At 41.1% G+C, this 12878-nt stretch overlaps 1 protein-coding gene and 1 long non-coding RNA gene across 4 annotated transcripts in view; one reads left to right on the top strand and one right to left on the bottom strand.

The window, feature by feature from the left end:
- The window catches only part of CFAP43 (cilia and flagella associated protein 43), a 174181-nt gene that overhangs the window by 54155 nt on the left and 107148 nt on the right, over positions 1 to 12878 (top strand). The gene's annotated exons all lie outside the window — the stretch shown is intronic.
- On the bottom strand, positions 3005 to 12755 carry LOC119627969 (uncharacterized). Of its 3 annotated transcripts, XR_012094046.1 has the most exons (4): positions 11898 to 12755; positions 9939 to 10082; positions 6412 to 9526; positions 3005 to 3920 (listed from the first exon to the last, which is right to left on the bottom strand). It is a non-coding gene; the product is annotated as an uncharacterized lncRNA (long non-coding RNA). The 3 variants fall into 3 exon arrangements; XR_012094044.1 differs by having other exon boundaries at positions 6412 to 10082; XR_012094045.1 differs by having other exon boundaries at positions 6412 to 10019.

Genomic DNA, 12878 nt, shown 5'->3' with positions numbered 1-12878 from the left:
TTTTAGCAGAATTCAGGCCCCTCCCACAATCCTAATCTTGTGGCTTTTCATTAGTCTTACAAAGGTGTTTTCAGTCCCCAAACAAGGAGGGGGTCAGTTTTAGGGAGAGACTATTACTATCCTTGCTTCAAAGTTAAACTATAAACTAAATTCTTCCCATGGTTAGCTTGACCTACACCCAGGAATGAGCGAGGACAGCCGGCCTGTGAGGCTAGAAGCAAGATGGAGTCAGCCATGCTGGATTTCTTTCACTGTCATAATCTTTGCAAAGGCAATTTTATTGTTACGCCGGGTTTTTACCACTGAAAAAGGCCACAGAACATGTATTTTTTTGGAAAGTGTTGTTTCTTTGTCTCTAGTCTAAGGGAACACAAACAATATGAAAAACCCTGAAGGCCAAGGAAATTGAAGGGAAGTCCAATGAGATGATATAAAATAGAATATATTGATACATTAGTGGTTTTAAGTTTATACTTTGGAAGGAGGTTTACTTTTGTGAAAAATTAGTAAAGATGAGCTTTGAAGCTTTTGAAGAGGATCTTAAGCCTTCATGATTTTATTCAATGTGGAATGTGGAATGATGGTCTTTAGACACTTCTTCAGACCATGTCATCACACACTTGGTACTTGGTGCTTTCCTAACATGCTATTTTAGGTGATATTTAGGCAACAGTGCACATTGATTTGTGTTTGTGTTTATTAATCATCCTTGTAGTTCTTTACATGGAGTCCATGTTCGAGTCCATAGATGTCAGTGTTCTGCAAAACTGGTAATAACCTGGCATCCAAGACTGCAGCACATATCAGAAGTCCCATGTCCATCACAAACCAAGTACTTCCAGGGAGTAGATTCCTTACTTTTTATTACTCTGCAATGTATTTTGTCATTCTTATAAATTCCACTGTTTTCCCCTTTTGTCATCTCCTCCAAAGTCTTCCTCCTCCTCCTCCTGTGTTATTTTATCTTTCACTAAGTACTAGTTTCTCAAGCATGTACCATAGTGTTATGGGTAGTTAGGCATGAGCAGAGAAGGAGAGAGCTCTCCCCTGCCCACTAGGAATGTCAGGTGATGATTCGGCAATTATCACATTGCCTCTCCAAAAGTGATAAATTGGCAGCTGGAGCCAGGGAGAGGCCATTTTCTGATGGTCCACAATTATTGCACTAAAGTGTTAATTGAATGCAGGCACCAGAGAGAAGGAACTTTCTAGGCATACACATTAACAGAGAAAATGGGCTGGGTGAAGTAGTTCACGCCTGTAATCCCAGCACTTGGGAGGCCGAGGAGGGCAGATCACCTGAGGTCGGGAGTTCGAGACCAGCCTGACCAACATGGAGAAACCCCATGTCTACTAAAAATACAAAATTAGCCGGGCATGGTGGCGCATGTCTGTAATCCCAGCTACTCGGGAGGCTGACGCAGGAGAAGAATCTCTTGAACCCGGGAGGTGGAGGTTGCAGTGGGCCAAGATTGTGCCATTGCACTCCAGCCTGGGCAACAAGAGCAAAACTCCATCTCAAAAAAAAAAAAAAAGAAGAGACAAAGTGGTAGAGTATGACCTTCTAGGGGCACTCCCCCAGAAAAGGGCAGAGAGCCTCAGATGGTCATGTGTACAACTTCCTGGACACACTGCATGTGCTCAGTTCCCAAAGGTAAAGAAGAGGCATTGTGCATGTGGGCAGCCCCCTCTAAGGGAAGAATTATGGGAAAGGGGCTAGCCTATAAAGTCCTAGGATCAAGGTTAAACATTGTGCTTATTCTTCAAGTCGCATGCTTGGGTCTCTTCCAAGTGTACTTTCCTATCTTTCCTGTTCTAAAGTCTTTTAAAATAAACTTCCACTTCTGCTCTGAAACTTGCCTCGGTCTCTTTTTCTGCTTTATTTCCCTCAATCGAATTATTCTTCTGAGGAGGCAAGAGTTGAGCTGCAGACCCATTCTGCTTTGCCCCCTGTAACTCAAATACCTTCCACCAGTAAAAATAGTGCCACCCATAGACCCCACAAGGTGTGCCCCTGCCATGGGCCCCACCCTTTAGAGGGCCCACACTGCTGTCACGTGAGGTCCACCTCTCAACACTCCCCCAGCATGACAGTGACTCTAAAGTTCTGCCACGTGACTTCACATTTGCCCCATGTCCTTGAAACAAAAGGCTACTGTGTTTGGACACCGTGAGGTTTGTGTGTTGTGCCTCTTTCAACATCAGAGCTGGAAACTACTTAAGGAGTGTGGGGAGGATCTGACTGGTGGGAATGCTTGGATAAGATAAAAGATATTGGCCGGGTGCTGTGGCTCACGCCTGTAATCCCAGCACTTTGAGAGGCCAAGGTCGGCAGATCACCTGAGGTCAGGAGTCACAGACCAGCCTGGCCAGCTGGCGAAATCCCATCTCTACTAAAAATACAAAAATTAGCTGGGTGTGGTGGCGTGTGCCTGTAATCCCAGCTACTCGAGAGGCTGAGGCAGGAGAATTGGGTGAACCTGGGAGACAGAGGTTGCAGTGAGCTAAAATCGTGCCACTGCACTCCAGCCTGGGCGACAGAGCGAGACTCCATCTCAGAAAAATATATTAAGGAATTTGTCCTTTTTTCAGAGAGCATGAATGTATTCAGTCATTCAGTATTGCTTTGTGAATAATTAAGTATTGTTTCCCAGTACAATCAAGTGACTATTTTTTTGCTTCTCTTTGATTCCAACGCTGTTTGGTTCCAGGGGTTGTCATGGGTTAGTGTGGTATTGGCAATGGCTATACATGGATGCTGAAGAATGTTTTGCAATATAGAAAAAAATGTATTAGTCCTACGTTTCTGTATGTATGTAGGTCTAGATATAACATGTATGAAGCTTGATACCAATTCTTGGACAGCTACATGAATAATAAATATTAGAATTGCAAATTTTTTATATAAAAATATTTAATAAAATTTCATTAAAATTAAAAATATTTGCTTTAAACAATTTTGATTTGAAGTTTTACTTTTCAATCTTATAATTTGTGTTTGACTTTAAATTTTTAAGAACTAATTTGAAAATAATTGAACAAATGATTTATGAGTCTCCATTTATATTCTTGCCTTAGAATTCCAGGTGGGCATGTTGTGACAATCCCCTCTGTCTTGCAAAATAACCTTCTCATTCTTCTTTAAAACATTATTTAAAACCACATGTTCAGTGTGTTATTTTCTTGAATGTTGACTTACAAACCCTTTCTGTATTTAATCTAGTGTAGTTATTTCAGCGTCAAGAGTAAAGGAAGCATCTTGGGACACAAAATTTAGTCATAAAACTATACTCCACAGATACCTCCAAAATATGTGAAGCTTGAAAATGAAGTCTGAATTTGTAGATTAAATGCACTAAATAGTAACATTCAGCCATTTTCACTAACTGGCCCAGGATCTCCATAACAATGTAGCCTCTTCCCATATTATTTATTCTAAAACTTTTGAAATTATGAAGGATTTCCTATTTTTCCTCTCTTTTTCCAGAAAAATGCAAAGTTTAAACTAAATGTCCAATTTACTTTGAAATTTACAAGTCTGCTGGAAAGAAGAGTGCTTTTAAGACAATTAACTACCTGAATTCGAGTTCATTTGAAACTTGTGAGATGTTGGGCAAAAAATTTTAACTTTCTGAGACTCGATTTTCCTGTCTCTACAACAGGGATTAAATAATACATGTATTATAAGGATATACAATGCCAGGCACAGAGAAGTGGCTTCATATAAGTTAGCTATTATTATATAAACATGCATGGATGCGGCAGCAGAGCAGAGAGAAAACCTGTGCAGAAGACATAGACTTTAGGCCAGACGCAGTTGCTCACACTTGTAATCCCAGCACTCTGGGTGGCCAGGGTGGGAATATCACTTGAGGCCAGGAGTTCAAGACCAGCCTGGGCAACATAACAAGACTCCATCTCTACAAAAAAAAAAAGAAAAAGAAACACATAGACTTCAGGGGCAGGTGAACCCACGATTGAATCCAGCTCTACCACTAACTAAATGTGTAATTTTGAGTCTCACTCATCTCTCTGAGCTGCAGGTTCTTATGTAGCATAGTTGGTGGGAGGACTCAGACTCTATGGAGCTCCAAACACATAATAGCAGCTTAGTAAATTGTGGTCATCACTGCTACAAAAGGGGTCAATTGCCATAGAATAACCAGATACTCTCTATCATAGCAGATTATTCCTTTATTTTAAACACATTCATTATTTACATTATTTCTTTTTACACAGAGAAACAATGCCAACTTCTTTTTTTGACTTTTCTCATAAACAAGGTGCATTTCACAAAAAGCAAACAATTAGCTGATAAACAGGAAACCACTTACTCATTGACTTAATAAAATAAGTTCTAGTATGCTGTATGATCTTTTCACATGTTTAAATGGTCATAGAAAATTAATGGGAGAAAAACTTAGTGAAAGTTCATCTTGCAGATTATCTTGGAATTTGGCTGGAACCCTACAGAAGCCAGGACTGAAATGATCCCTTAGTGGGAAATAAGGATTTTTTTGTACTGTGACTGGCTGTGGCCTGGTTTGGTTTTACGGCTTGCTCAATGAACTTGAGTTAACCACTGCTCTTTTAGCCTTTAAGACAAGCTGAGTTCCAGAAAGGTATAAAATCTCACACTGAGGATTAGGCATATTCTGTCCAGGACTAGGCTGTTGGTGGCGAGGTGGAGATTTGCCAGGGAAGAGAAGATTTGGAGGGGCAGGGCCGGTTTAGGGGAGTTGGGCCCTTCCTAAAAATGGTGGAACACACTGGTTATTAGAAAAACTTGTGTGTCTTAGATTTTGTTTCTAATACCCACAAATCTTTCCATGTAAGAATTGGAACCGATTTCCCTAACTTATCCTTCCCAGTCCATTCTCTGCGATGATCTGCATTTCCCCTTCCAGACTAAGAAAGAAAGGCCACTCATCCCTCTGTAACCTGGCACAGTGTAGGGGTCACGTAATCTCCTGTATGTCAGAACATTCTGGTATCCCCAGAAACCCAGCTAGAGACTTCCCTTTCCATCTAAACCATAACACCAAGATATCAAGAGTAAGATACACACACCAGACTACCTTTTCAATTTCATTCCATTCAGTTCCTCTTTGCTGTAACACAGAGTAAGTTCAGCTTCCCAGGGTCACTGCTGATTCCAGGCCAGCATCTCTTTCCCGAAGTCTATATTCCCTGCCTACCTTTCATCCTCTGACAGTCACTTACTTTGGGAGCAGGGCAAGACTGGCCTCTTCTGCTCTAGGGTTGGCTTTAAAATTAAGGGAGGTCTCTAGCTGGGTTTCTGGGGATACCCGTAGATGATATTCAGGAGATTCCCTGACCCCCACACCAGGCCAGGTTGCAGAAGGATAGTGGCCTTTCTTTCTTAGTTGTGGTTAAAAGTATGAGGGTGGGTGGGGAGGGCTTGGTCAAAACACAAATAAGCAAAGTCATCAGGGGTGGCAAGAGAAAGTTTGACTTTTCCTCCTTGCTACTTCTCCCTGGGACCTGCAACGTGAGATTTTGTCAGTCAGTTTTATGAGTTTTTAAGAACTAAGCATGGTGTGTGTCTGGCACTCACATTTCCGCATAGAAACATCTGTCTCCATTTGCTCTTCACCCTGTGTCGGTGAAGGACACCACCATCTCTGTGGTAATTAGAAATCTAGGAACATCCTTCACTCTCCTTTCTCCCTTGCCTCTTTTTATCAATCCATCACCAAATCCTATGGATTTTTACCTTTTAAAATAACTTTTTAATACACTGACTTACCAGTGGTTTTCAACTGGGGGTGATTGTGCCATCCAGGGGACATTTGAGAATGTGCACAGGCATTTTTGGTTGTCACAACTGCAGAGGTGCTACATTGCCAAACACCCTACAATGCATAGGACTCTACCCACAATCGCCAAATCCAGCCCAGAATACCGACAGTGCTGAATTTGAGAAATCCTGCGTTGGCTCCACTTGTTAGGAGAATGGAATAGACTCCTGACTGATCTGCCTATTTCAATTCTCCCTGTTTTCCCACCCCCGCCACTTGATAATCCTGCAGCCAAATGATCTTTTAAAAGCATAGACCTGATCCTGTCACTCCCCTGCTGAAAACCACTTAATGTCTTACAGGGAAGGAAAAGACGTGATACCTTTCCTCGTCTATCATAAGGGTTATAGCTGACATTCCTATAACAAAAGACAGATTAACAAGAGAAAAGCATGAAAAAATTGTTAACTCAAAGTTTTACACCACACAGGAGGCTTCGGAAATAAAGACTCAAAGACCCAGGGAAAAGTATTTTTATGCTTGGGCTCCATGAAGAACGGACAGCTGTGTAGAAATGTGATTGGACAAAAAGGGTATGATATAATGGTAACAGATTGAAAGGGGAACCCAGCAAAGCCTATCTGTTTACCTTCTTCTTGACCTCTCTGAGTAGGATTCCTTCCTGCTGGGTATAGAGCAGGACTCCTCTGGAATAAGATGCTTATGATCCACATTAGACGGGCATGCCAGAGAATTTCTTTATGGCCAGTTCCTACAAATAAAGGCAGAGGAAGGTTAGGGTAATATTTCCAGGTTTTTGTGCTTTGCTTTGAGGGAGAGGGGTTCTATAATATACATAATATACATATTAATAATTTCCATGAACCACCTTGGGGAAGAGGAATTCTGGTGTCTATGATTTGCTTTGGTGGAGAAACGGGCAGGAGACAGGAGAACAGAAAAAGGTCAGAGAGAAACTTTGCTTCTGAGGCCTTCCAATCTTCTTTAATTCAAAGTATTCAGCATGCCAAAGCATCCTACTCTTATTTACTTATTTATTTATTTTGAGATAGGGTCTCACTCTGTCACCTAGGCTGGAGTGCAGTGGTGAGATCATGGCATACTGCAGCCTCGACCTCCCAAGGCTCAAGTGATCCTCCTGCCTCAGCCTCCCAAATAGCTGGGACTATATGCACATGCCACCATGCCCAGCTAATTTTTGTATTTTTAGTAGAAATGAGGTCTCACTATGTTGCCTAGGCTGGTCTTGAACTCCTGGGCTCTAAGCCCCAGTAGTCTTTTCATGGCTCTTAAGATAAAGGCCAGAACTTTCAACTTGTCCTTCACCTGGCCATTGGTTCCTTCACTAGCCTCATTTTAAGTATTTTCTTCTTATCTCCTTCTGCGCCAATCACACTGCCCTTCCCAGTTCATCCAATCTGTGGCCCTGCCTTAGTGTCTTTATAAAAATTATCCTCAGCCCATCCCAGCCCCATCCAGCAATCCCTCCTCATCGTTTGACCCTCAGTGAAAGTGGTGCCTGCACACAGAGACCATCCCTATCACTGCCCGTTCAGCTCATGTTAAACAACAAATTATTCAACGATACTTGCTAAAGCATGGTAAGGCCACCTTTACTCAGGACCATCATGAAAGGTGTAGGAACCACAACAATGGAAGTTTGAGAACAGAGCTCAACTCTAAATACAGCATGGGCAAGTGGGAATTTATAGCCAAGGAGCAGGTCAGTGGATGGAAAATTACTAATAGCAACCATCAGGGCTGATGGAAGATTCTGGCTAAATTGACCTAATGGGCTTCTTGCTGAAGACAGGTAGGAAAGGAAAATAAATCTTGGGGCCCTCAAATCACTAAGCCAAAGGGAAAGCCAAGCTGGGAACTGTGTCAGGCAAATCTGCCTCCCATTTTATTCCTGCATAAGATAGCTACAAATATAAAAAAGCTACATATCCCCCACCCCAATCAAATAATTTTCCCACAAGGAAATTCCTTGTGGACAAAGGACAGACAGAACTCAAAGTCATTCCTCTGGTCACAAGAGACAACTGTACGTCTGATGGCTTTCTCTGCCCTGTTGTTTCACTAAGCCAGACTTAGGCATAAGTGACTATTCCTCTACCCTCCTCTCATATGTAAATTGTTGTATTCAGTGAAAAGCTAATCAGAGACTCAAAGGAATATAATCTTTTTTCTCTTATCTCCCTATGACCTGACTGAACCTATGTACATCTTATACATATTGTGTAGGATGCCTCATGTCTCCCTAAAAATCCTTGGTATACAACCAAGCTGTGCCCCGACCACCTTGGGCACATGTCAGGACCTCCTGAGGCTGTGTCATGGGCATGTTCTTAACCTTAGAAAAATAAACTTTCTAAATTGATTGAGATCTGTCTCAGATATTTTGGGTTCACATAAGCCAAGGTAATCAGACATCACCTGGGGGACAGTAGAGAATAAGGAACCTGATCAGATATGGAGGGTGATCAGACATTGAGGACACTGATGGACTGACTTAGCAGTGTTGCCAAACTGACTTAGCAGTATTCTTTGCTAAAACTGGATTTTACAAGGAAGGGCACAGACAAGCCTAGGAAAAGGTTCAGGAGCCCGACGAAAGTTTGGCCAGGCAGAGAATCTTTGTCACTAGGTGAGGATCCTAACATAAGCATTCATACTATTATGTTTCTTTTCTTCTTATTTCAATCTATAATTCTATTTGTGTAATGATATTGTTATAGGAAAGGGGTCCTGATCCAGACCCCAAGAGAGGGTTTTTGGATCTCATGCAAGAATGAATTCAGGGCGACTCTGCAGTGCAAAGTGAAAGCAAGTTTATTAAGAAAGTAAAGGAATAAAAGATGATACGCTAAACAAGGGGTGGATTATTCATGGCTCCCCTTTTTAGACCAACTAGGGTAACTTCCTGATGTTGCCATGGCATGTATAAACTGCCATGGAGCTGGTGAGAGTGTAGCAATGAGGACAACCAGAGGTCACTCTCGTCGCCATTTTGGTTTTGGTGAGTTTTGGCAGGCTCCTTTGCTGCAAACTATTTTATCAGCAAGGTCTTTATGACTGTATTTTGTGCTGACCTCCTATCTCATCCTTTGACTTAGAATGCCTAACCATCTGGAAATGCAGCCCAGTAGGTTTCAGCTTCATTTTACCCAGCTCCTATTTAAGATGGAGTTGCTCTTGTTCACACGCCTCTGACATTTCCCACCTCTCTTTTATAAGAGAACCCTTAATCCTAAGGGTTGCAGAGGGACAAGGATCCATCTCTTGTAACTTCTTCAGGCTGAATAGGGGTGATAATATTCCTGCCTAACTATAAGGGTCTCTTGCATTCAGGGTGGAGAGGAGCTCAGTCAGAGAGTATCAGTATGGTAAGGTCCATTCAAAACTCTTGAGTTTTGACAAAAAGTGATATCTGGAAGATTAATACGTGTTTAAGAAAACATTTAGTAAGCTTGTCCTGTATTCCTACACAAAGAGTATAACAGCAATATATTGCACAAGTGTAAAGCAAAATAAGTAAAGTTATTCCGAGTAAGCTAAATTAGAAGGCTTTTCATGAATTGGGCAGCTGTTGGAACTAAGCTGACATGGGGTTATTAGCTGAATGTGATGTGCCAAGAATTAGAATACTGATCCAGATTTTTACATTACCCATCCCTTTTGTTTCTTCTGAGCAGCAGTCAGAGATCATTGGTTGGTTTACAGGAACAAGCAGGGTTAGCCTAAATTGCAGAAATAAACTTAAAAACAACTAATGAGACTAGAATTTAATAACAAGTATACCATAATTCTTGAAACATAATATTACTCTCTCCAGTTTCTCATTTTTGCTAAAGACAAATCATGGTAAGACTGATTTGCTTTGTTATACTTGGCCTGATTATTTGTATAAAGTGCAACAAGAATAATTATTTTTCACATAGGCTCTTTTTAAATTGGCTTTGATAGAACTCTGCTCTATAGAAGTGATCTTAGATAAGACTTTGTAAAGCCAAGCTCGGCCATGTGTTTGTACCCTCAAATATCTATGATTTGAGTAAATTCCTGTCCTCTTGGGGTCCCAAGATAACTTGGGACTCCTGGACCTGTCAGAAAGTGACATTCTTTACTTATCACAGGTCATTCTTTACTTACCTTTACAGGGACTGTTGCAGACAAGATCTGAGGCCAATTCTCCAAGGGGTTTTTATTGGCTTTACAAGTCAAGTTTGATTCCTTAAAGGAAAGCACACCATTCCAGTTAAAGCTTGGTAAAATAACCAATTATCCAATTGTGTTCTGTTACAAAAGAAAACAGATCCTTATTGCATGTATGCAAATAACTATGTAGACATAAATTAAGAATACTCACAAATAGTTTCCAAATTTTGGAAAAATTAGGTAGAAACAAATATACTCCAAATTTTGTTCACAGAAGTATACTCAATTGCTAAAAGCTGTAAATAGCTCAAAAGAAAAGTTTCCTTGACTCTGATATTCATGAACATTCCAGCTCTTCATGAGGGTTCTGAAAGTTGTTTCCTCTATTCTAATGTTACAATTTCCAAAGTTATTAGAAACCTGCATTTAGGAACACCTGCTAGAGTTCTATAGTTGATTACAAACCACCTTCTAAAGAGGATTAGAACAAGAAAACAATTGTGGTTAATAAAAAGTTTTAGGATAGCCACTATTAAAGCCACAATTGATAAGGAAACTTGGTTACTTCTGTGGCACACAAAATTTGACATAACAATTATAATTATTGATAACCTACACTAAGTCATATTAGAATTATAAGCATTTCTCATAACTTTGTAACATATACCAATAACACATTTATGCAAATATAGTCCAAAAAAAGCAAAACACCATTTCACATTTGATAATGCTTCCTGTATGACTGTTATACCAAATAACCCAAATTTTACCTTTACATTAATGTGCTATTAATGTTAAACCCAATTTTTAATAAAACCTTATAGAAATATTTACCCAATTTTAATGTTTAACCATAAGGTAAGAGTCTTATAAACCTTGTATAACCCTTTACAATTGTGTGTGTGTGTGTGTGTGTGTGTGTGTGTGTGAGAAAGAGCAGATCAATTATCTAAGAAAAACCTGTTGTGCTTTTATTCCAATGTTTAATTTATGGAAAAACTGAATAAAACCCCTGTAACTTTAGCCAACATGTTCACACATGGAATCTCTTACAATTAATTTTTATAAACCTTCCACAACTTATTTAAACCTTTAGATTTTTTTTTTTTACTTAAAGTAATCCTTTAACACTTAAATGTAGGCAGAAAAAAAATCCACATTCCCATGACTTCTTATAAGCTTTCACCAGAAACACATTTTACTTTCTTTACACACCTTGCATGTAAAATTGTTTCTTTAGTAGTTTTAATTACATGTTATAATGTCAACTCTTAGCAACTTTTATTTTTGGTGAAAACCTTGGTAAGAGATTTTAATTATGTCCTAGGTGTGAAGCCTAGCCTAGGACACACCAGGCAGAAGTGCAGATAAGAGCTGACTCTCCAGCATAGCTAGAGAGCATGGCTAACTCCACGTGTCCAGCCTCACTTAAGCAGGCAAGTTGTACAGTAAGAGTCATAGGGCATTGTATGAAGCATTTAGGAGGCCTAACAATCTGTGAATTGTACAACATTTCTTGTATAAAATCACTTTCATAAATCCTTTCACAACTTATACAGACCATCTGAGACAATGTGGATATCTAGCTCAACTCCCTGGATCCCACCAGTCTCTAAGTTCCAAGAAGAAAGAAATTGTATTTGTTTTTCTATTTTTTCCAAGTGACTAGCACATGCATGAATGCATGCGGGATGCTCTGTAACTATTTGTGAAAGAAATGGAGAGAAGAAAGCAAGACAGGAAGGAAAGACATAAAGAAAGGAAGGGAAGGGTATAGAAGGTAAGAGGACTGCAGGGAAAGGAAGGAGAAGGGTAAGGGAGGGAGTCTAAGGGAAGGTATGGGAGAGAAAAGGGAATGACAAGCTGCCAACCATTCAATCAGGTTACTTCCAGAGCTGTCTGCTTCCCTGAGGAAGCAAGAGGGTACATTTCAAAGTGTTATGTGGTACTTACGGGCTTGGAGCTCTAAATTAGGCTAGATCTGCATTTAAGTCCCACTCAGGGCTGGGCAAGGTGGCTCACGCCTGTAATTGCAGCACTCTGGGAGGCCAACGTGGGCGAATCACTTGAGGTCAAGAATTTGAGACCAGCCTGGTCAACATGGTGAAATCCCATCTCTACTAAAAAATACAAAAAATTAGCTGGGCGTGGTGGCATGTGCCTGTAATCTCAGCTACTTGGGAGGCTGAGGCAGGAGAATCGCTTGAATTCAGGAGGTGGAGGTTGCAGTGAACCAAGATCAAGCCACTGCCCTCCAGCCTGGGCAACAGAGTGAGACCCTCTCTCAACAAGAAATAAATAAATAAATAAATAATATAAATAAAGTCCCACTCAACTTTGTAGCCATGGACAAATTATGTGCTTCTCTTTTCCTCACATTACGTGTCTGTAAAATGGGGATCATGGGAGATGTGAAGACATTGCAACAATGTTTGGCACAGTCTGCACTCTAAATGCAAGTCTGTTTAGAAATTTATTAATTTTAAAAAATTATTATTTATTTAGAGACAGGTCTCGCTCTGTCGCCCAGGTTGGACTGCTGTGGCGTCATCCCAGCTCACCGCAGCCTTGAACTCCTGGGCTCAAGCGATCCTCCCACCTCAGTCTCCCAAGTAGCTGGGACTACAGGCGTGCACCGCCACGCCCGGCTGCTTTTTAAAATTTTTTGTAGAGGTGGGGCACGGGCGCGGCAGGTGTCGCTATATTGTCCAGGCTGGTCTTCAACTCCTAGCCTCAAGGGATCCGCCGGCTCTGACCTTCGAAAACGCGGAGATTGTACGCATGAGTCTTACTTGCAATTATTGGCCCGGACCTGGGCCTTTCCAGCCCACACTCGGAGGGGCCCGCCCCTCGCTTGGCTTGCCGCTCACCCATTGGTCGAGAGCGGCGGACCTTCCACCAGTCTGCTCGGCCCAGGAGGGAGCGGGCCAAAGC

This window comes from Chlorocebus sabaeus, chromosome 9 (assembly GCF_047675955.1).
Source record: "Chlorocebus sabaeus isolate Y175 chromosome 9, mChlSab1.0.hap1, whole genome shotgun sequence".
Lineage (NCBI taxonomy): Eukaryota > Metazoa > Chordata > Mammalia > Primates > Cercopithecidae > Chlorocebus > Chlorocebus sabaeus.
This window is presented reverse-complemented; position numbering and strand designations above follow the sequence as displayed.